At 39.2% G+C, this 24,648-nt stretch overlaps 1 protein-coding gene across 2 annotated transcripts in view; it reads right to left on the reverse strand.

Moving 5' to 3' along the window:
* LOC124132334 (post-GPI attachment to proteins factor 4-like) overlaps nt 1-24,648 on the reverse strand; it is a 49,418-nt gene that overhangs the window by 24,191 nt on the left and 579 nt on the right. The window contains exon 1 of one of the 2 annotated variants that reach the window (XM_046496215.2): nt 7,117-7,483. The exons of the other annotated variant lie outside the window; for it this stretch is intronic. The gene's annotated coding sequence lies outside the window, so the exon portion shown is untranslated. Of the gene's footprint in view, nt 1-7,116; nt 7,484-24,648 lie in introns of those variants that run through there. 2 annotated transcript variants of the gene reach the window in all.

Raw genomic sequence — 24,648 nt, forward strand, 5'->3', positions numbered from 1 at the left:
CTGTACATTTCAACTGATTTTCGTGAATTAATGGGATAAAAAATTTCGTCTGAATGATTCCTTTTCTCATTTTTTAAGACAAGAATTTGTTTTACATAACAAAACAGGCAGATCTACACGGATCACGTTTAGTCCTAAAAATGTGAAATATATGGACACCTCAGAAATGAGGGCTTATAAGTATAATTCTACCCAACTAGTCACATGGTTTGACTTAGATCTAGGTCTATCTAAGAAAAGTCCTTATGAAAATCTTTTTAAAGTTTTTTTATGACACTGGCATTTCTGGCACTTAGACAAAGAGTATTCAAGGAAAGACAGATATGTTTTTGAATGAAAATATGACCTTCCTTTATAATTCTTTTTTCATGATGACAGGGGAACTTTTATACACACCAGCTGAGGAAGTTGTCATACTGTGATTGCATACAAAGAAAAAACAGGTTGGAAGCAGTACCTGTAGGTATAAAATAGACCACATAAGGTGAACAAAAGTAATGGATTGGCTGACTGGAAAAGATACATCTGGCAAGGGTAAACATGTACACAGGCATGTTTCTTTTCATTCCAACCAGAAGACTGAGATAGCATTTTCTAAGAAACCTATGGCAAACTTACCAGCTCATGTGCCACCATGGTTCTTGTGATTAAACAAACAAAAATGTCATGTACTGTTACAAGTACTGTTACTGTAATTAAATTAAATTAATTCCTATTAAATTATATTTCAGAATTGTTTTATTTGGAAAAAAAACACATAATGCACAAGATTAATGTCCATATGAGTTTAGTATGTATATGTTAAGGATCTGATTTATTCATTATTCATGGAATACTAAAATTAAAATGATGACATCAGAGAGTTACTTATTCATATAGTTGATTTTCAGAGTGCAAGATAATAATTGTTGAATAAATATGTTTAAACTAAAGATAATAATTGAAGTTGATGCAAAGACTAATATTTACTGTCCCCACACACAATCATTGTGGGAAAAATAACTATTAAATATAACTTAAAATTTTTAAACCTGTAAACAGCTGTAAATAATTAAACAAGTACAAATCTGTCATCAATACGCAATCATGGTGGTCTTCATATTTTTGGAATAAATTTAGAAATCCTTCGTGTAACTGTTCTAGAATTATGCTAGAATCTATGAATGTATTCCCGAAAGGAAAACTATCCTAAATGTAATGTGGAACTAACACCGAAAATATGTACGTAGCATTTTATTGCTTATATATACCCTATCATATTCAGCAACGCGGGGATGTTATTTTGAAACACGTTTTGTCAAGCCCATTTTCGCGCACCTGTTGTAGAGGGTGATCTTGCTGATCGACGATATCCATAGACGTATTACGTGGGATACACTTGTTGTAGTGAAACTTATCAGCGTGTACATCGCAGAAATATGAATCATGTCCCATTTATATTCACAACATTAAATGGTGATTCTTAAATATCAACAGAAGTTCAAATAAAAGATACCGAGAAACTTGCATGTGGCATGTTGATTTATCGTCTACCGTTTCCGGGTCACGGGAGCATGCAAGGTCAAACGGATTAACTAATACGCGAATTATATCGTCAAAGTCACATTTTTATTTCATGTTAGTGGTGATTACTGATACTGTGTATCGACTTATATTTATTTGTGATAGGCGAACTATTTCAAAATTTACTGTAATTGTTTTGTTTCGAAAGCTTTTCAGCAGACTACCCCTGTCTGTGACAACACATCCGGTGACCTTTGCACTTATTGAAATAGTGCTGTAAGAATTCACGATCTTTATTTTCATTTTTTCTCTCGTCATATTTATTGGAATATGACGAATAAAACATTCTTCGATTGAGAAGATCGTCAACTTTCGCCAAGTTATATTTATAAAGGCAATGTAAACTTTGTTGATATTAAAATAGCAATAAGTTATGCGGAGGTCGGGCGAAGGCGCCATGTTTGATTTTAGGACGTCTGCTAGCATCATGACACGGGTTGTTTATTTTTGTATATCGTAAATATTCAACCAAAACGCTTGAAATTAGGATTAGTGAATATTTATAAGTCATTAATTGTTTCCTGCAAATTTTATTACATGACACGTCAGATTAACCCGAATATTCGTATTTCTGCAACCGACATGATGACCTCGATAATTAAGTTATTTTTCTGTTTAACGTTTAGATAATAAATTCACTGAAATGGTTCATAATTCACCATCGCGCTGATATATGCCGATTATAAAACCCGAATTTTTACTCAATTAAAATTAAGATATCGGAGATATGATTATTGAAATCAATTTGCACAAATGTTACGATATTAAAAGGTTCCTAGCATGAAATGCAAACCACCTTCAATAACGCAATTCAGGTAAGTTCAAGAAAATTTACAAATTTTGTGTTCGCTTTGGTCTTAACCTTGGTATTATTGAAAACATCAGGATATTTTTATATAGAATTGTGTAGTTTTCTATCAGGAATAAATGTGCAAAATATTTCTTCAATTGGCCCTTGTTTAATGAGGCACCGACTGTTTGAAATCACCCACCCTCTTTAGAGCGCCTTATGCTAAAATTAATCCAGCAGGCAGGGGTAAGAAGTGTGAAAATAATTCAGCAGGCTAAAGGTTAAGAGACTACAATCCACTTGGTAATTACATACACACACGCTTTATATTACAAAAGTTTCATATTACAATCATATAGTGATTGACAATTTAAGTGTACTAATCGTAAAACAGGCTCAAGTTGCACACAACTCGTCGTCGGATACATAAAAACTGCACCCCTTCTTGTGCAGGGTGCCGTTGTACAAAACAACCTTAGCGCTACGACTGTCGTGAGTTTTACACTTTCTTCGTTTTGTCCAGTTCATTAGCCAACCAACCAATAATTACTATTAAATCTAGGATCATGATAAAACTATTTACTTTGCTCACCTCATACAAACGTCCAAGAGTACCACATATTGATAGAGTATTCATGAGGAGCAATAATTCCCCTTTCAACAAGAAGTGTATGTGTTGATACTTTACCAAACGAAAGCAGGAAAGAAGAAAACGTTCTTTGTTCTTGATTGAAGGACGGGTTCCCAGTCACTCCAAGGCCGAGACGTGTTTGAGACGTTGTCACATATTGTGCCTATTCAGGACTGAGAATTGCACAAACGTTCTCCACCAACAGCTTTTTTGATGCCGACAACCTTTAGCCAGAACACCTATGCGTGTCTACTTATGTGCGTGCCTCCACCTATGCGTGCCTACATATACGTGCCTGCATATATGCGCGCATACACCTATGCAAGCCTACAAATATGCGTGCCTACACCTATGCGTGCCTACACCTATACGTGCCTAGATATATCCGTGCCTACACCTATGCGTGCCTACACCTATTCGTGCCTGCATATACGCGTGCCTACACATATGCGTGCTTACACCTATGCATGCCTACATATATGCGTGCCTACACCTATGCGTGTCTACATATATGCGTGCCTACACCTATGCGTGCCTTCATATATGCGTGCCTACACCTATGCGTGCCTACATATATACGTCGTATCCCAATTGCGTGGATCGATGCTCATGATGTCAGTCACTGGATTAACTGGTCCAGACTCGATTTTTTACAGACCGCCGTCTTATGGCTGGAATATTACTGAATGCGGAGTTAAAAAACAAACAAACAACACTTGTGAGATGAAGACCTGAAGCTCATGGTGAACTGCTGTTGCGAGTGGGAAATTCCCAAAGGAGGCCGGGTTAACAGCTAAAAAAAACAGTTGTTGTTTAAAGTTCCACTCAGCAATATCTAGCTATATGACGGTGGTCTGTAAATAATCGAGCATCAATCTACGCAATTGGGATAAGATGACATACATCAAGTCAGCGAGCCTGACCACCCGACTCCGTTAGTCGCCTCTTACGACAAGCATAGTGCTTGCTGAAGAGTACCCTGGGTATTGGCAGTGATAGTCGGGACACAGATGTAGATAATAAAATATAGTCTGATTAAGAAAAGAAATCAGGTTTAGAAAGACGTATCAAACTGCATTCGTGACCAACTCGTGTTATTCCGGGACAAGCCGAATAGCGACTCGTGCCCCTCTCGTGGCCATTTTTGCAACCGGGTTCCGTCTTAGCGCAAACGGGCATACCTAAAACAATTGTCAACTCGTTGCGTTATGGTTCACATATATTTCCCCATATATCATTTATATTTCAGATGCAATTAAGCACATCGGGACATGCGAAATTATACAGTATGATTAAACACATTTAACTGTGCCTTGGGTATATTTCTAGATGCAAGACATATGTAAATATAGAAATTATTTCTGAGGGATTCTTTGACGAAGAACTTGAAATCATGCGCGCATTCTGATTGGTTTGTCGTATTTTCGCACATAACATTCATCTATAGGGGGACGAGTCTTCTTGCAGGTTACGGAAAGGGGCGAGTGGTGACGAATGATCAAACTGATATAGGTCAAAATGTAGAACAAACTCTGAATGGAGACGGAAAGAAACCAAGATAACATTTGACCCAGATAGGACTCAGATAGTGACAAAGAGAGGAAAATTCCGACATTGAACAATTAATGGTTCCGGGGTCGGCAACACTTAAACCTGCTGCTGTTCTAGATAGATAGACTTTACAGCTGTTAAATATTTACTTGAGTCGAAAGTTGGTTTAACCTCCAATTAAGTTGTAAATGGAGATGACCCTAGAAGAATTTGAGATAATGTCATTATCGTTCTTCAGTGGACCCAATTTGAAATATGGTTCATAATCAATGAAACAATGGGTTGGTATATGACGTCATAAACCAAGCGAAAGCAAATTAACTTAAACGTGTGTCATTCGTCACCACTCGCCCCTTTCCGTAACCTGCAAGAAGACTCGTGCCCCTATCACAGTAGTAGTGGTTTATTTCAGTAAATCAGGCCACAGGCCCATTTTACAATATATATATTCAAGCATTCAAACATGTTGCGCCACAAGTGCATGTAGTAATATCAATACTAATCAGTACAAGGGTATCTGAGACCATATACATATGGTGGTAGAATTAGTAGTTTATATAATGGACAACTGCTTGCTCCTCATTTTAAGAGCAAAGAATGTAAACTTGGCAAGATTATTGATTGTGAAAGCATTACTGGAGGTAAATAAAACTTTACATTTATGCCCTGATGGAGATGTATGATAATAACTAGGCAGAAATTTTCTTCTAAGATCGTCATAAAACGGACAAACTAAACATGGTATTCTGTTTCTACACTTGGAATGATACAAAATGGACAAAGTCTTTCACACTTTGGAATACTTAACTTTCTACCCTGTGATACCATAAGATCACTGCTCGACGTGCGAAACTGTGAGAGAATAATCCTAAATGCAGCAATATTCACAATATTCACAATATTCACAATTGGAATGATACAAAATGGACAAAGTCTTTCACACTTTGGAATACTTAACTTTCTACCCTGTGATACCATAAGATCACTGCTCGACGTGCGAAACTGTGAGAGAATAATCCTAAATGCAGCAATATTCACAACACTTAAATAATTTTCATATTCATTTGATAGCTTAATTGTTTTATACAAATATAATGAAGATAATTTGTCAAAAGATTCAAAGAGACACTGGTTATCAATATCAATACATCTTGTTCTAAAAGCGGATATAAATGAATGGATACAAGAAACTGATTGTCTATTCCATATTTCACCATATCCAAAGGAAAATAACAGATTTTTAACTTTAAGTGCCCAGCAATCTAGACCCTTTTTCTGCCCGGTCATACTGGTACACATACGTGTGATATAATAAACTGTTTTTGTTCTGAGTTAATAAACGCAGCCAGTACTTAATAATTTTCAGATGTTGGTTTACTTTTAACGAGTATCTCCCAAGTTCAGCTCTTGCTACAATATTAGGAACAGTTCTTCTTAGTTTCAAAATAAGCTTGCAGAATTTATCATGAACATTTACAATATCTTTAGAGGGATGAAATCCACTTATCTCTGAGCCATATAATAATATGGGCAGTACTTTAACATCAAAAATACGAAGTAACATTTTCAGGGGAAGTTTGTGAAAATTGTACATATGTGATTGTAACAATAATATTACCTTCCAAGCTTGTTGGGATAATATCTTTTGAGTTTTATACCAGGAACCCGAGCTAGAAAAATGTACTCCAAGATATTTATAACTGGGGACTATGTCAAGAGGGCTGCCATTAAGAAAAAACTTTTCATAGCTTTTAAGCCTACCTGCCTTACGAAAAATAATGATTTTACTCTTGGTAGAATTAACTCTTAACTCGTCCCCCTATCGATGAATGTTATGTGCGAAAATACGACAAATCAATCAGAATGCGCGTATGATTTCAAGTTCTTCGTCAAAGAATCCCTCAGAAATAATTTCTGTATTTACATATGTCTTGCATCTAAAACTATACCAAAGACACAGTTAAATGTGTTCAATCATACTGTATAATTTCGCATGTCCTGATGTGCTTTTAATTGCATCTAAATATATATGATATATGGGGAAATATATGTGAACCATTGCGCAACGAGTTGACAATTGTTTTAGGTATGCCCGTTTGCGCTAAGACGGAACCCGGTTGCAAAAATGGGCACGAGAGGGGCACGAGTCGCTATTCGGCTTGTCCCGGAATAACACGTGTGTAATATAAATAACTAAAGTTGTTGACTCATGTGGTACCGAAAAGAAATGATAGCTTAGACAGAGTGATGGTTTATGCAGAGAATGCCGATCGTCGAGGATCAAAACGTTTAGAACAAGAATTGAGCAAGGCTGAGGGACCGGTCATTTATTACAGGGGTTCAGAGGTTTGTGATGCACTAAGTACTTTCTCTCATGATTTTCCCTCAAAAGACAAAATGCAAAGGCACTTAAAAGTTTGTTATAAAATGTCGTTTTCATTACCCTTACCAAGAGACTGTCATATTTCTTCAGTGACCCTCCCCTGATTCCGTCTGACACCCCTTTACAATAACTGACCGGTCCCTAAGATTCTTGGTAAATATGGACAACTCCAGCACCCACAAGAAACATCAACATTACCTTCCACTGAAACATTCTTAGGCCTTCTGTCTGGTTCCAATCAACGAATTGCTTCCATCAAACGCCCCTTTCGTAAAAGCCAAAACGCCATGTCCCTCGTGTTGAGAAGCAGGCCAACCCTATGTCGCAATTCCCACAGATTGGTATCTGGTACATATGCCACCTGGACACAAGGGTATATTGACACAACGGTGACACGGTTATCGGGCCACGGGAGATAACAGTTGCGGCAGACTAGCCAGGTGACTCACATCGCCCTCCGTCAGTGTAACACATTCCCGGGCATGTTGCTCTCAGCACATCATGCAGGAGAAAAGAACAGTTTGAACAAGTTAACATTGGAAATAAGTTCGATTTTATCGTGATGGCGCTGACGTGTCAGTGAGTGAGTGAGTATGGGTTTACGCCACTTTCAGCAATATTCCAGCAATATCACGGCGGGGGACACCAGAAATGGGCTTCACACATTGTACCCATGTCGGGAATCCGGGTCTTCAGTGCAACGAGCAAACGCTTTAACCACTAGACTACCCGACCGCCCCTATGATTTAGCTATAGATTTAGATGGTGAAAATACAGTACATATCGCAATTGGTCCCTGGCTTTATATAGTACGTCAAAGGAGGTGATGGTAAGATTACCTTTATGAAGAGCGCGGGAAACTGGTGTTATCATAGTGTTCGGAAACAAAGACTGTTTCCTCGTCTAGGGGATGATATAAAGCCTAACACAGGATCAATAAAGGAAGAGTTTGTTTGTTGGTTGTTTTACTCCGCACTCAGCAATATTCCAGCTACATGATGGCGGCCTGTAAATGATCGAGTCTGGACCAGACAATCCAGTGATTGATAACATGAGCATCGATGCGCGCAAGTGGGATACGATGGCATGCATCAACCAAGTCAGCGAGCCTGACCACCTGATACCGTTACTCGCCTCTTACGGTAAGCATTGGTTGCTGAAGACCTATTCTACCCCGGATCTTCACGGGTCCTGTATATATATATATTTGGGTCTACCAAATTCCACGAACGGGAATCACACCTAACAATAGGTTATCGAATCGAGACAACACTATTAAAACTTAGTATTTGCTAAACGTGAACGCCGCCGATACAGATTCCATTAGGCGAAAAGTATTTAATAAGGATCACTGGAAATCAGTGATGACACCAGGGCCCACTTGCACAAAGCGATCTTAGCGCTAAGATGATCGTAACTCCCATACTTTAACATAGGCTTACAATAGTTGTAGCGCTAAGATCGCTTTGTGCAAGTGGGCCCAGGTGTTCGCGAGGTATATTAGGCGACTTCGTCCATCGGGTGGTCAGTCTCGGAAGGTTGACAGTCGTAGCGCTACGGTCGCTTTGTGGACGGTGCCCTGAAACATGAAACTATAACATGAAACTATATGGGGATAATGGCAAGTGTATAACATGAAGTGCGGCTTTCAGTATGTACACGTCACACCCATGTATGTTCACCCGGTACACTCACTACCACTGAAGTAGATTCCAAGACGAGAGTGGGGCGATCATAAATTAACACTATCGTGCTTCTGCAAATAGATCTGAATAAAGCAAATACACCATCAACAATGTTTAAGAGAAGGCAAAAGTGACCTCAAATGTTTATTTATTACTTTCGTTTATATATTTTAAGATTTTGCAAACTCGGAACTACTTTCTAAGTCGCAATAACAAGGGGTGGTGAAACGTCCCTGCTTGATAGGTAGTAAGAATTTACGTCATAAGGTTTTACATTTGTAAAGAAAAAAGAAAAACAATTACGGTCGACAACTACACAAAGGTATATAGTAAATGGGATATTCCATGTGTCAAATATCATGTTTTAAGTGACGGGGGAAAGGAGATATGTTCACTCGTGGCCGCGCCACTCGTCACTCGATAAGAGAAATATGATATTTCACTCAACACATGAAATATCCTCTATATATCTAATACTGTTGAACGTTTTGAGTACCTGTTGTTAAATTCACAAGAAGAATACCAATGCTCTGAATCATAGCATGGATTAAAAGTTTTTACAGTTTTCCCTTACTCACATCAATGTATTATAGCCCTGTTCTTGAACAGAGAACGAATCCACATCTGCCACACAATCAAGGAGAGTTCTATTTACCTATAGTTTGTTTGTTGTTTGAAGCAATATTCAAGCTATATGTAAATAATGAAATCTGGACCTGACAATCCAGTGATCATCCATCTATGCAATTAGGACACGATGTTATGCATCAACCGACCAGCCTGACCAGTCTTCGGGTAGGCATCTTCCTGGGGCAAGGAAGTTAACTAACTGTAAAAAATCCAGTTTCCACTTTGCCAACCTAGGCTGGAATTTCTGGGCTCGATCGTAGCGTCACCAGTGGCTATAACAAGTTATGTCCCTTCTAACCGATACACTAAATACAGTTTATTAGTACAAAACACATACGTTCTTTATTATAAGTTGATTTGCAGATATAAATTATTAAATTAAAGTAACTGTGCTGTGGCTCTTCCAAACACGGACTGATGTTCATGAAGTCAAAGTCAAAATTAGTTTATTTGCGTGCAGGCCTTTGGCCCATATAAATTTACAAGAAATACAATGCCAATAATACAATGTGAAGCACATTACATGGTTTTTACGATTTCGTGTGGTTTTTGTTTGTATGCATAATATACATAATATTGCAGACGTTTTAATAACTCATCCTGCGTTGTACACAATAAACTTTTGAATTGATATAGAGTTGTAAATTTCCAAAAGAATTCTGGCAAATAAACTTTACCCAGTTCAGTATAATGTTTACAAATAAATACGAAATGCTATTCATCTTCAACAGACATATTGCAAACAGAATACATACGTAAATATGATTCAATACATTGCCATCTACCCTCGTTCTGTCGTAAAGGTAAAACATTACATCTTCATTTAAGAAAAACACTGTGTTCATGTTGCTATTGATAATACTCAAATATCGTTCAGGTTCAAATAGTGTATTCTATTCTTTATACATCATATATCGGGTACTACTGTTGAGTGTTGACATCCAGTTTTGACGAAATCCATCTACAAGACGCGTTTTAAATACCCCAATGGGAGTTATATTGCCCCCAACAGACTGGCTTAACCATACAAATCCCAAACTATGCAAAACAAAATGTTGCGAATAGATGCTACCCAGGTATTATGACCAATGTTGTCGAAATACATCAACATGTTATATACTTTTCTTGGGATACGCCCTTCATGCATCCTGGTCCATTTTAACCAATACTTTATAATGCGGACATTGACATTGAGCGGGTAGTGGCAACATTTACCATAGACAATGGCATTTGGCGTTTGTTTTCCCACCTTCAAACAACTTTTACATGCCAAAAGATGAACTCGTTCCAATTGATACCGCTGGTAACCCCATACTTCTGACCTTTATAAAAGTATTGGTAATACCTGTGTATCAAATATTTTAAAATATGCTTTTGGATCAATCATTCCTATTCTATTCAAATTTATATTTATTACCATCAAAGACCCTTTTCCACGATTTGCTGGATCAGCAATACACTTTGTCGAAGAGCATATTACACCCAAGTACTATTAACTGTTAACTATGGGCAGGAGGTGTCTTTGTACAGTACTGTCTAGAAGTTCATTCCCCTAACACGCGTTGAGAACGCGTGTAACACGCATGTGACACGGGTGCTTAACGCGTTGAGCAAACGTGGGTCACTCGTTGCACATGCGTGTGCCATACATGTAACACGGGACCAGGTTTCAGTCGAATTTGACAAATGTATCAAATGAATAGTGAGATAAAACAAAACAGTGAGACGTGAATCTTGAGTTAATGAGGAACCACTGACCTGTGTTCACCAGACCATAAACACAAGGTCGGACCGTCTATTTTTTAAAATTAGAGTTCGGTTGCTGGACTTTTATGGCATGGCCCATTCCACGAGGGTCCAGTCTAGCCATTGGGACTAGCCGACAGTAGAACAGTAGTGAATTTAGATGCGAGTTTATTGCTAGGGGAGTTGACACGATAGTCGCGGGTTGGTAAATGTTCGTCATTAATGAAGTCATTGTTTGTGGATTGCGGACATATTCGTTTTAAGTTTTGCCCACATGAGTCATTCCAGGTGATTGCAAATATTACGCTTTTCGTACGCCAAATTTATGCTTTAGATAGTACAATTATGATAGAGATGTCACCACTACTACTGTCGTATTTTTTCACGTAGGGATATGTCCCATTTCCCACTCCTCACTTTCTGTTTTGTATTTTGTAAGAATTAATAAGAGAAAGTTTTGTTGATGGAAGGAAGCCACTCAACCAGGTGGTGACAATGGTAATGCGCAAGGCTCGGAATCGCGAAAAGATCACTAGAGATATTGATGTAGACTATTAAGATTTTGTAATTAGTGTAATCTAGATCTCATTGAAGATGGATATCACTTCCTGTTAATATTCCACACATGTGAAAATCTAAGAAGTATATACTTAAAAAGACAGCTTTTTTGTTAATCCAAGTATCCACAAATTTTTCGCTCGAATATCTTCAGTTAAACTTGATGTTATACGCAATTTGTCAATATATATGTATCATGCGATGTCAGTTAGAAATAAGTTTATGTTGTATAAAACCGCTTCCTAAATGCTGTATACTATTGGCCTGTTGCCTAACAGTTTTGTACAAATAAATTATCGATCTATCTAATTGAAAAAGTTAACAAGACCAATAAAGTTAGGACCTCGTCAGCAGGCGGTGAAGATGTCAACTGTTTGGTGTGACACCACGCCCTGCTACACCTGTACCGTGTCTTAAAGTGTGAGCTTACATCAGTGAACTGCTTTCAATGAGTCGAGGTCTAATTCTATGGTTCGTTAAGTTTAGATTTGATGATAATGCGTTTGGATGACGTTCAAGTCCCCATGGCGCCCATGACTGAACGAGGCAGAGACGAGGATCAACTCGTATCTTCCTAATAGTTGTCGCTTATCCCCAGGCGTTTGCGTGTGCTAGAACGAATTCTGTTAGCTTTTATTGTCATTTACAAATCTGTAATATCCAACAAAAAGAAACTGGTGCTTACCTTTTGTGTTACAATCAAGCATTGAAGGGACTCGGTAGAAGCAGTTCTGGTAAACCCACTCAGTGCACATCGTATATACGTCGAAAGCCGGACTCAATCAGTTGGTAAACGTGACGTGCCTCTCAAACGTGCTAATACAGGGTTATTGTATCTGTGTACTTCGTATCCATCGTAAAGCATCACCTCGGTACGTTTCAAACTTTCATGTCACAATCAACTCGAAATTCACAGTAAATCACAACGTACAGTGTTTTATGACGACAGCGCTACCATAGTAGTTGTTTATAAAAGCATAAAAAAACAATGTGTGTGATAGTGAATATTACATTGTCTGAATCTGTTGGATTTTGTTAATATGGACCGTCAAAGTTTTCCAGTACAGATACTATGGACCGTCAATGTTTTCTCGTACAGATAATATGGACGGTCAATGTTTTCTCGTACAGATACTATGGACCGTCAACGTTTTCTCGTACAGATAATATGGACGGTCAATGTTTTCTAGTACCGTCAATGTTTTCTAGTACAGATACTATGGACCGTCAATATATTCTAGTACAGATAATATGGACGGTCAATGTTTTCTAGCACAGATAATATAGACCGTCGATGTTTTCTAGTACAGATAACATGGACCGTCAATGTTTTCTAGTACAGATACTATGAGCAGTCAATGTGTTCTAGTACAGATACTATGGGCAGTCAATGTGTACTAGTACAGATAATATGGACGGTCAATGTTTTCTAGTACAGATAATATAGACCGTCGATGTTTTCTAGTACATATACTATGGACGGTCAATGTGTACTAGTACAGATAATATAGATCGTCAATGTTTTCTAGTACAGATACTATGGGCAGTCAATGTTTTCCAGTACAGATATTATGAACCATGAATGTTTTCTTTGACAGATACTATGAACCGTCAATGTTTTCTTGTGCAGATAATATGAACCGTCAATGTGTTTAGGTACAGATAATATAGACCGTCAATGTTTTCCAGTACAGATAGTATGGACTGTCAATGTTTTCCAGTACAGATAATATAGACCGTCAATGTTTTCTTGTACAGATAATATAGACCGTCAATGTGTTCTAGTACAGATAGTATGGACTGTCAATATTTTCTAGTACATATAATAGAGACCATCAATGTTTCCCACTACAGATAATATGAACCGTCAATGTTTTCTTCGACAGATACTATGAACCGTCAATGATTTCCAGTACAGATAATATAGACCGTCAATGTTTTCCAGTACAGATACTATGGACCGTCAATGTGTTCTTGTACAGATAGTATGGACCGTCAATGTTTTCTAGTACAGATAATATATACCGTCAATGTTTTCCAGTACAAATACTATGGACGGTCAATGTGTTCTTGTACAGATATTTTGGACTGTCAATGTGTTCTAGTACATATAATATAGACCGTCAATGTTTTCCAGTACAGATAATATAGACCGTCAATGTTTCCAGTACAGATACTATGGACCGTCAATGTGTACTTGTGCAGATAGTATGGGCTGTCAATGTTTTCTGGTACAGATAATAGAGACCGTCAATGTTTACCAGTACAGATAATATAGACCGTCAATGTTTCCAGTACAGATACTATGGACCGTCAATGTGTACTTGTGCAGATAGTATGGGCTGTCAATGTTTTCTGGTACAGATAATAGAGACCGTCAATGTTTACCAGTACAGATAATATAGAGCGTCAATGTTTCCAGTACAGATACTATGGACCGTCAATGTTTCCAGTACAGATACTATGGACCGTCAATGTGTTCTTGTGCAGATAGTATGGACAGTCAATGTTTTCTTGTACAGAACATATCACAATACGATTTCAAAAACAGGGCAAGCATGTGTAGCACGCAAGGCACATCGCTGGCCCTGGACTTTCGCGTGAATGTCTACCATATGTGCGCGGCACCAAGTATGTTACTGATGTTCGTTTGTGTATCTACTTCTTGCTTTGATATAGACATTCAATGTTTTCCACATGTTCAACTTCCACATCTGAGGAAATCAACGCCCAACCACCTCACTAACATAACAAGAAACTGTATTGGAAGGACAGTAATTTCAAAAGACTAATGAAGCGGAACGATTTCTGTAATAGAGAGGTGAGGTGAAATTGGGTTTAACGTCGCGTCCAAGATTATTGCACTTATATAGCGACGTGCATGCACGTATGTGTGTGGCTGCTTGTACTAGTCCGGACTGATGCCGATTTATAGTGCTAGCTTACTGAGATACCATGCCGCAGTTTAACATGAATACCCCACTCAGACACAGTATACTGACTCCGAGCCGACCAGTCCTTGTTTTAGCCCCTTAATGCCGAGCGACAGACAGGGTAACAACAAGTACAATCTTTTAACGTCTTTTTGTATGACGCGGCCCGGGATCGAACCCTGGACCTTCCGCTCTCCGGGCGGACGCTCTACCACAAGACCACGGAGGCGGTCCCTTTAATAGAGAAAAATCCACGGGAATCTGTTGTTCCTGAAGTTGATTTCAGAAAAAGATATTATTTGTTACCTAGATGTTATTACAATAAGCGAATATGTCCACAGTTTGTTTAATAGTACAACAAGGGGTGTTAAAAAGCTATCAACGTTTTCTTTTATTGAACACAATATTCGCACTGTCTTGATGTAAATAATCTAGCTTGCTGCCCATGTAACTTAAACATAAGTTAGGATAAGATTAGAAACGTCGCTCTTAATTGTTTTAAAGAAGTTGTTAATACAGTCTCTACATATGTGTAAGGGCAAGCTTCTTCCCTTTACTTAATCAGTTTTCCGCCTGGCTCTGAATGTGGAACACAGGTTTTAGAATTACATATGTATCTTATTATAATTGTATTTTGATGTGATTTGAATATTTATATTTACTATTGTACTTACGACGTTTTACGTGAGACGTTTTATATTTACATGTCACCATATATTACCATTATTGCTTGTTAGCTAAACACACTTGACAAATACTCAAAAACAAATGACTAGTAAACTAATAATGTACGTTGAAAATAATATATTGTTAATGCCAAAATGATGTATCAAGGATCAAGTAGAAGATATATTGACAGTAGCGCTGGGAAACTATTCAACAAGCCCGTGAAAACAAAAGTGCTTTAGCTCAATGTTTATCTCTCCTGCCGGCCATTATGCAACGGCCATCTTATACACAACCCCGCTCTCACGTCTACAAGTCTCTTCCTGTGGCACGGTAATTAGTAGAACCCTCTCCCTCAAGTGTATCTTCCATGATATAACCTACTCTCATTAATTAAATGCTGCTCTTTTCCAGCGTCACGGCTATGGAGCTGAGACAAAGAGACCCAACCATCATGAAGCAATTAGGGTCCAATAAAAACAATGCCCCGCCAAGCCTCATAAATATATATCACTGAAAGTCGTACTACAGACATTTAATGTCAAATCAGAAAAAAAACATTTGAAAGGCAATAATATTTACTAGGATCGAGTATTCTCTTAACACCATCGCAAAACATCATGTAGAAGCCACACCAGTACTCATATTTTCCTACAAAATCACAATCTAAAAATGAGACATCAGCAAGTACACAAAATAACATGTGTATTAGCATTTTTCGTCGGGGTATCAAAAATGTCTCTCCTTGTTACCACCACCAAGTTCAGCTTAACATGGATCCTCCTTTGGTCAAAAGTTTGTTCCCCCTCTAATGAGTGTGTCACGCGTTGCACACGGGTATCACACGCGTGGCGGACGGGTTCCACACGAGTGACCAACGGGGTGCACACGGGTTGCGTAACGCGGTGCCCATGCGTGTAAGGGGAATGAACTTCTAGGCAGTAGTGTATGTCCATTTCTCCCTGGTAGATAGGATGTCTGCCCTTCTGAAAACAACTACGTTTGATTTTTGTATGTTAACAGTTAATCCCCATGTATCTGAAAAAAACCCATTGATGTTAAGCTGAGTCTGTAACCCCGCAATAGATTCCGAGACAAGGATGACGTCATGTGCAAATAACAGTAGCAACATTTCATAAATATCTGGAAATAATTGTATGCCATGTTTACCATTTTCGTTTATAGCTTTGGAAGTTCCCCTATGAATAAGGGAAATAGCAAAGGGCTAAGTATGCAACCTTGGCGTACACCATTTGGACAGAAAAAGAAATCGGTGCATGAGGAAGTTTGTCTAACACATGATTGAACAGAAGAGAAAATGGCTTTTAGGGCTGATAAAAAAAATCCACCCAGGTCATTACATTAGTACCATAGTTTATTTCTTTTTACATAGTCGAATGCTTTCTTAAAGTCTATAAATGCAACATATGGGTTTTTCCTCTTTTTAATCAAATACGTTTCTACAATAGAGTGTAAAGTAAACATATGATCGGTGGTGGAATACCCAGATCAGAAACCTGCCTGCGACTCTGGTATTTTGTCCTTTAGTTCTGCCCAATTGGAAAGTCTGTTATTAAGAACACCCGTATATATCTAGCTTATAAAACTTAATAATGAAATTCCCCTGTAGTTGTCTGGAATCTTCGTATCTCCCTTCTTATGTAGCGGTACTATAATAGACTGGGTCCAAACTGAAGGAAATATACCAGATTTGTAGTTGTTATTGAAGAGGCAAATACAAAATGGCATACAACTGTCTGATATACTTTTTAACATTTCAATCAAAATCCCATCTATACCCACAGATTTGCCATTTTGTATATGCTGGAGAGCCTTTTCTATTTCTTCCTCTGTAATAGGCAATTCTAGGATATTCATGTAAAGAATTATGAGTATGACAGTGATGATGAAATGTGTTTTACTATGTTCTGTGATGATTCGCGCTAAAGACGTTAATACAACTTGGGCGGAAAAGTGAGGTGGAAACATAGTTGATAGATCTAGGACGGTATAGTGAGGTGGTAACAGAGTTGATAGAACCAGGAAGGCATAGTGAGGTGGAAACATAGTTAATACAACTAGGACGGTATAGTGAGGTGGTAACAGAGTTGATAGAACCAGGACGGTATAGTGAGGTGGAAACATAGTTAATACAACTAGGACGGTATAGTGAGGTGGAAACATAGTTGATAGAACTAGGACGGTATAGTGAGGTGGAAACATAGTTAATACAACTAGGACGGTATAGTGAGGTGGAAACATAGTTGATACAACTAGGACGGTATAGTGAGGTGGTAACAGAGTTAACACAACTTGGACGGCATAGTGAGGTGGCAAAAGAGTTAATACAACTTGGACGGTATAGTGAGGTGGAAACATAGTTGATAGAACTAGGACGGTATAGTGAGGTGGTAACAGAGTTAACACAACTTGGACGGTATAGTGAGGTGGAAACATAGCTGATAGATCTAGGACGGTATAGTGAGGTGGAAACATAGTTGATAGATCTAGGACGGTATAATGAGGTGGAAACATAGTTGATACAACTAGGACGGTATAGTGAGGTGGAAACATAGTTAAAACAACTAGGACGGTATAGTGATGTGTAAACATAGTTGATACAACTAGGACGGTATAGTGAGGTGGTAACATAGTTAACACAACTTGGACGGTATAGTGAGGTGGCAACAGAGTTAATACAACTTGGACGGTATAGTGAGGTGGAAACATAGTTGATAGAACTAGGACGGTATAGTGAGGTGGTAACAGAGTTAACACAACTTGGACGGTATAGTGAGGTGGAAACATAGCTGATAGAACTAGGACGGCATAGTGAGGTGGAAACATAGTTGATACAACTAGGACGGTATAGCGAGGTGGAAACATAGTTAATACAACTAGGACGGTATAGTGAGGTGGTAACATAGTTGATACAACTAGGACGGTATAGTGAGGTGGAAACATAGTTAATACAACTAGGACGGTATAGTGAGGTGGAAACATAGTTAATACAACTAGGACGGTATAGTGAGGTGGAAACATAGTTAATACAACTAGGACGGTATAGTGATGTGGAAACATAGTTAATACAACTAGGACGGTATAGTGAGGTGGAAACATAGTTGATACAACTAGGACGGTATAGTGAGGTGGAAACATGGTTAATACAACTAGGACGGTATAGTGAGGTGGAAACATAGTTGATAGAACTAGGACGGTATAGTGAGGTGGTAACAGAGTTAACACAACTTGGACGGTATAGTGAGGTGAAAACATAGCTGATAGAACTAGGACGGCATAGTGAGTCGGAAACATAGTTGATAGATCTAGGACGGTATAGTGAGGTGGAAACATAGTTGATACAACTAGGACGGTATAGCGAGGTGGAAACATAGTTGATACAACTAGGACGGTATAGTGAGGTGGAAACATAGTTGATACAACTAGGACGGTATAGTGAGGTGGAAACATAGTTGATAGAACTAGGACGGTATAGTGAGGTGGAAACATAGTTAATACAACTAGGACGGTACAGTGAGGTGGTAACAGAGTTGATAGAACCAGGAAGGCATAGTGAGGTGGAAACATAGTTAATACAGCTAGGACGGTATAGTGAGGTGGAAACATAGCTGATAGAACTAGGACGGTATAGTGAGGTGGAAACATAGTTGATAGAACTAGGACGGTATAGTGAGGTGGAAACATAGTTGATAGAACTAGGACGGTATAGTGAGGTGGTAACAGAGTTAATACAACTTGGACGGTATAGTGAGATGGAAACATAGCTGATAGAACTAGGACGGTATAGTGAGGTGGAAACATAGTTAATTGTGAGTTAGTGAGTGAGTGAGTTGGGTTAAACGCCGTTTTTAACATTATTCCAGTTATATCACGGCGTGTCAGCTTGATGTGGGAGGAAAGCCCGGAGTGATGCAAGTCTCAATCGTTTACCACGGTGAAACCCACGAGCACGGGTATGGTGCTGACAAACATAGAAACATAATCCGGGCGATCCACAATCATAGGTTTCTGGCGTTCCCAAGGGACGCAACTCTGCACAGCGAATCGCTAATTAATACAACTAGGACGTTAGATTGAGGTGAAAACATAGTTTTACAACTAGTACGGTAGAGTGAATTGAAAATATACTTAATACAACGTTGAAGGTATTGTGAGATTTTACAGTGGATTGTAACGGTTCTGGGGGTAGGTATTGCGGAAGAGCTTTGGGTAGCGAATTGTGGATCACTTCCGATACCTCCAACCACACAGTTTTAATAATTAAAATTATCAAGAATAATTTCACAATAAAGAAATACACAATAAACATTTATTATGTCATAAAGAATATAATTATTCTTTAACAATATTACATTCTGTTAATAAATATACAAGAAATATCAAATACGAGAATCGCAACTCACATTTCTCGGTTTCGAACCGGCAAGCTCTCTCCAGTCTGAGCTATTTCACAACTGATCTCACTGTCAACAAGTGACGCCATACCGGAAGTAGTCCCTCGGCCTGAGGATACGGTCGGTGGAACGTAGGAAAATTGCATTCCACCAGTGACAGAAGTAATGTTAGGTCGTGTCACGGCTGTGTAGGCATATACAATGCATTTAGATAGAATGGATGCAATTGTGTAGCCATACAAGGCGGATTTAAGCTATTATGCTACACTAAGTAGTTTCGTGGAACAGATTCACGAATATAGGTGACGTCACACGAACTATCATGTTGACAAATCGACGGTAAAGTGAGGTGGAAACATAGTTAATACAACTGTTACGGTATAGTATGGTGGAAACATAGTTAATACAACTAGGACGGGATAGTGAAGTTGAAACATAGTTAATACAACTATTACAGTATAGTGTGGTGGAAACATAGTTGATACAACTATTACGGTATAGTGAAGTGGAAAAATAGTTAATAAAACTAGGACGGTATAGTGAAGTTGAAACATAGTTAATACAACTATTACGGTATAGTGAGTTTGAAACATAGTTGATGCAAGTAGGACGGTATAGTGAGGTGGAAACATAGTTAATACAACTATTACGGTATAGTGAGGTGGAAACATAGTTGATACAACTAGGACTGTATAGTGAGGTGGCAACATAGTTAATACAACTAGGACGGTATAGTAATGTGGCAACAGATAATACAACTGGGGCGGTATAGTGAGGTGGAAACATAGTTAATACAACTAGGAAGGTATAGTAATGTGGCAACAGATAATACAACTGGGGCGGTATAGTGATGTGGCAACATAGTTTATACAACTAGGGCGGTATAGTGAGGTGGAAACATAGTTAATACAACTAGGACGGTATAGTAATGTGGCAACAGATAATACAACTGGGGCGGTATAGTGAGGTGGAAACATAGTTAATACAACTAGGACGGTATAGTGAGAGGGCAAGACAGTTAATACAACTGGGACAGTATAGTGAGGTGGCAACATAGTTAATACAACTAGGAAGGTATAGTAATGTGGCAACAGATAATACAACTGGGGCGGTATAGTGATGTGGCAACATAGTTTATACAACTAGGGCGGTATAGTGAGGTGGAAACATAGTTAATACAACTAGGACGGTATAGTAATGTGGCAACAGATAATACAACTGGGGCGGTATAGTGAGGTGGAAACATAGTTCATACAACTAGGACGGTGAAGTGAGATGGAAATATAGTTAATACAACTAGAACGGTAAAGTGAGGTGGCAACATAGTTAATACAACTAGGACGGTATAGTGAGGTGGCAACATAGTTAATACAACTAGGACGGTATAGTAATGTGGCAACAGATAATACAACTGGGGCGGTATAGTGAGGTGGAAACATAGTTAATACAACTAGGACGGTATAGTAATGTGACAACAGATAATACAACTGGGGCGGTATAGTGATGTGGAAGCATAGTTCATACAACTAGGACGGTGAAGTGAGATGGAAATATAGTTAATACAACTAGAACGGTAAAGTGAGGTGGCAACATAGTTAATACAACTAGGACGGTATAGTGAGGTGGCAACATAGTTAATACAACTAGGACGGTATAGTAATGTGGCAACAGATAATACAACTGGGGCGGTATAGTGAGGTGGAAACATAGTTCATACAACTAGGACGGTTGAGTGAGTTGGAAACATAGTTAACACAACTAGGACGGAATAGTAAGGTGGAAACATGGTTAATGCAACTAGGACGATATAGTGAGGTGGCAACATGGTTAATACAACTAGGACGGTATAGTGAGGTGGCAACATGGTTAATACAACTAGGACGGTATAGTGAGGTGGCAACATGGTTAATACAACTAGGACGGTATAGTGAGGTGGCAACATGGTTAATACAACTAGCACAGGGTGTAGGGAGGATGCACCATCTAATGCTGAGTCTATAAATGTTATTTGTGTTAAAAATATTAACGAAACAGTAGCGCTTCACATCTATCCGAATAGTCCAGTTTGCCTTACATATGTTCGTAGTGAGTGAGATTGATTTTACGCCGCTTAAATGTTTAGCAATATTCCAGCAATATCACGGCAGATATGGGCTTCACGCATTGTACCCATGTCGGGATTCGAACCCGGGTCTTCGGCATGACGAGCGAACGCTTTAACCACTGGCCTACCCGACCGCCCCTTATATGTTCGTAGCCTCACAACTATATTTCGTTTGATTTCAGTACAATCTGACATGTGCTTTTGGCCAACAAACCGAAATATGCACCCTCTTTTAAAAACACACAAGCAAAATCATGCATCTATCCGAATTGGTATATACAACCGCAGATACATGTATACACAAAATCAGAACAAACGAGACGAACTGACCCCCGAGACCATGAACTCCCCAAGGTCAAAAGAGTCCTTCCGGTGTTGGAGACAGTGATGTTGGCGAACCATGTGCTGGGTTCCTCTCTCGGAACGTCAGCCGTGTTTCCCACGCCCCCCAATCAACCCTGCATTCTGCATCGTGGACCTCCTGTCTCCGTGAAAAGATGTTAAAGTCAAAAGTAGGGTGGGAGATGGTGTGTAACGCCAGTCAGTAATATTCCATTAGATATTTATTCTTTAATTTGAGTGAGTGAGTGAGTTGGGTTTAACGCCGCTTTTAACAGTATTCCAGTTATATCGCGGCGTGACAGCTTAATGTGGGAGGAAAGCCCGAAGTGATGCAGGTCTCTGACGTTTACCACTTCGGTGAAATCCACGAGCACGGGTATGGTGCTGACAAACCTAGAAACATAATCAGGGCGAACCATGATTCGAACCCACAATCATAGGTTTCTGGCGTGCCCAAGGGACGCAACTCTGCACAGCGAATCGCGGCGCCTTAGACGACTGGGCCTCAATCTTGAGGTTTTGCACATGTAAATGTACCGAAGACCCAAAGTAACAGCGTCAGTAAAAATTACTCCAAAGAAGTTAAAGAACATTCGTTTTTTTCGGGTTTACTATTACTTCTTTGTGGTGTTGTATACATGTAGCCAACCAATTGCATTGGTCACTTCGAAGTCGGCATAACTTATGCATATAACTATCCTGTTGTGGATTCTTTTCTTCATGTGAGGTTTATTTGGGGCAACAGTTCAGTCGATTGTAATCAAACGCCAGTAAAGAGTAATTAAATATAGTTACGGTCAGGTCAGGCAGTTTAACGTCGCGTTCAAGATTATATAGCCACGTTCCATGAATAGTCCATTTCATAATCCTGACATTAAATGTAAGAGTGGTGTGTGTGTGCGTACGTCCGTGCGTGCATGCGTGCATGCGCGCGCGTGTGTTTGTGTGTGCTTCCCTATTCAGACAGTATGCTGATTCCGAGCCGACCGGTTCTGTTGTATTCTCATAATGCCGAGTACCAGTATATATTTGATACATTAAAAAGCAGGACTCGACCCTAGAGCTGATGCATATAAAGCTTCGTAACATTCCAAACATATATGCTCATTTTATCGTGAACACAAACTCGTAATATGAGCACTTCGTAAATATGCATAATTTATGTCTATGGTTTTTTCAGTTGATACACAATATAACACCAAAACATGAATTCATACTTTATGAGCTTGGCCAGATGCTACGGCAATATATTACTCAAAACATATAGGGATTATAGGGGTCCGCCCCCTCCTTTTGTAATTCACACGTAGTGTATGGTGTATGTTGCAGGCAGGCAGTAAAATAATGGTTTTGATATGTTGGACCACTCTTTTAAAAGTGATGTAGCTGTATCCGCCGTTGGTCCGCGCACAAACAGTTTGTCACATTTCATGACAGCCATGTTTCGACTTAAGTACTCACGGAAATTTAAAAAAAAACTGTTGGTCTCAATTTAAAACTCGACACAAAGTGTTACTTCGCTGTAAATATGAAATAACAAAACAACTCGAAAAGTACTGGTCTGGATTTGCTAGTTGGATCTCAGTGAACAATACAAAATGTACTTTACAGGAGGTAATTTGTCGGCACTTTCAACATTCAAAAATAAAACTAAGTCCAAATTGACATAGCAGAAACAGACTATAGGCATTATGCACCTGTTCTCACCTGTCGTTAAGGTGTCATAGCTCATGGACATTCACCTTGATCGACTTGCACCTGGTTATGCCCTGTTTCACAATAGTTTGTTTTATTCACATTTTTACACACTTTTACTTGTAAAAAGGCATAAAAACCTTTGATACGCTGTATATGTGCCAAGGCCCAATTAGTACTAATTGAGTTGTTGGAATATGTACATATTTTGTATATTAACTGCATTTATTTAAGATCTGAGGTCGAAATATTTTTTCATTACCGTGAGTACTTTAAGTGACCGCCAACCCAACCCTGCACCAGTACCCACTGGTCTCGTCTGATGTTCAGCAATGAATCCTGTCATGTTAGATTTCAATAATGGTCCTGCGACGGTTTGGTTATGTCATGGTATAATCATCAGACACCAGCAATAGAGCCTCATGACCGTTAAGGCAAGGGTGTGGGGGTGGGGATGGGGACGGGTGTGGTGTGTGTGTGTGTGTGGGGAGGGAGGGGGGGGGGGGGTGGTTGGCAGTTCTGGTGTTGGCTGAGATGACGGACAAAACAAATCGTCACACCTGCCAGAGATGCGTCACCGTTGACTACTACAACATCGCAACACACGTCGTACCGTTTGCTCAGCGCCAGGACAACGTCATCGCAACACACGTCGTACCGTTTGCTCAGCGCCAGGACAACAACATTGCAACACACGTCGTGCCGTTTGCTCAGCGCCAGGACAACATCATCGCAACACACGTCGTACCGTTTGCTCAGCGCCAGGACAACAACATTGCAACACACGTCGTACCGTTTGCTCAGCGCCAGGACAACATCATCGCAACACACGTCGTACCGTTTGCTCAGCGCCAGGACATCATCGCTACACACGTCGTACCGTTTGCTCAGCGCCAGGACATCATCGCAACACACGTCGTACCGTTTGCTCAGCGCCAGGACAACATCATCGCAAC

The sequence above is a fragment of the Haliotis rufescens genome, unplaced genomic scaffold (assembly GCF_023055435.1).
Source record: "Haliotis rufescens isolate VD_foot unplaced genomic scaffold, xgHalRufe1.0.p SCAF_3, whole genome shotgun sequence".
In the NCBI taxonomy this organism is placed as follows: Eukaryota; Metazoa; Mollusca; class Gastropoda; order Lepetellida; family Haliotidae; genus Haliotis; species Haliotis rufescens.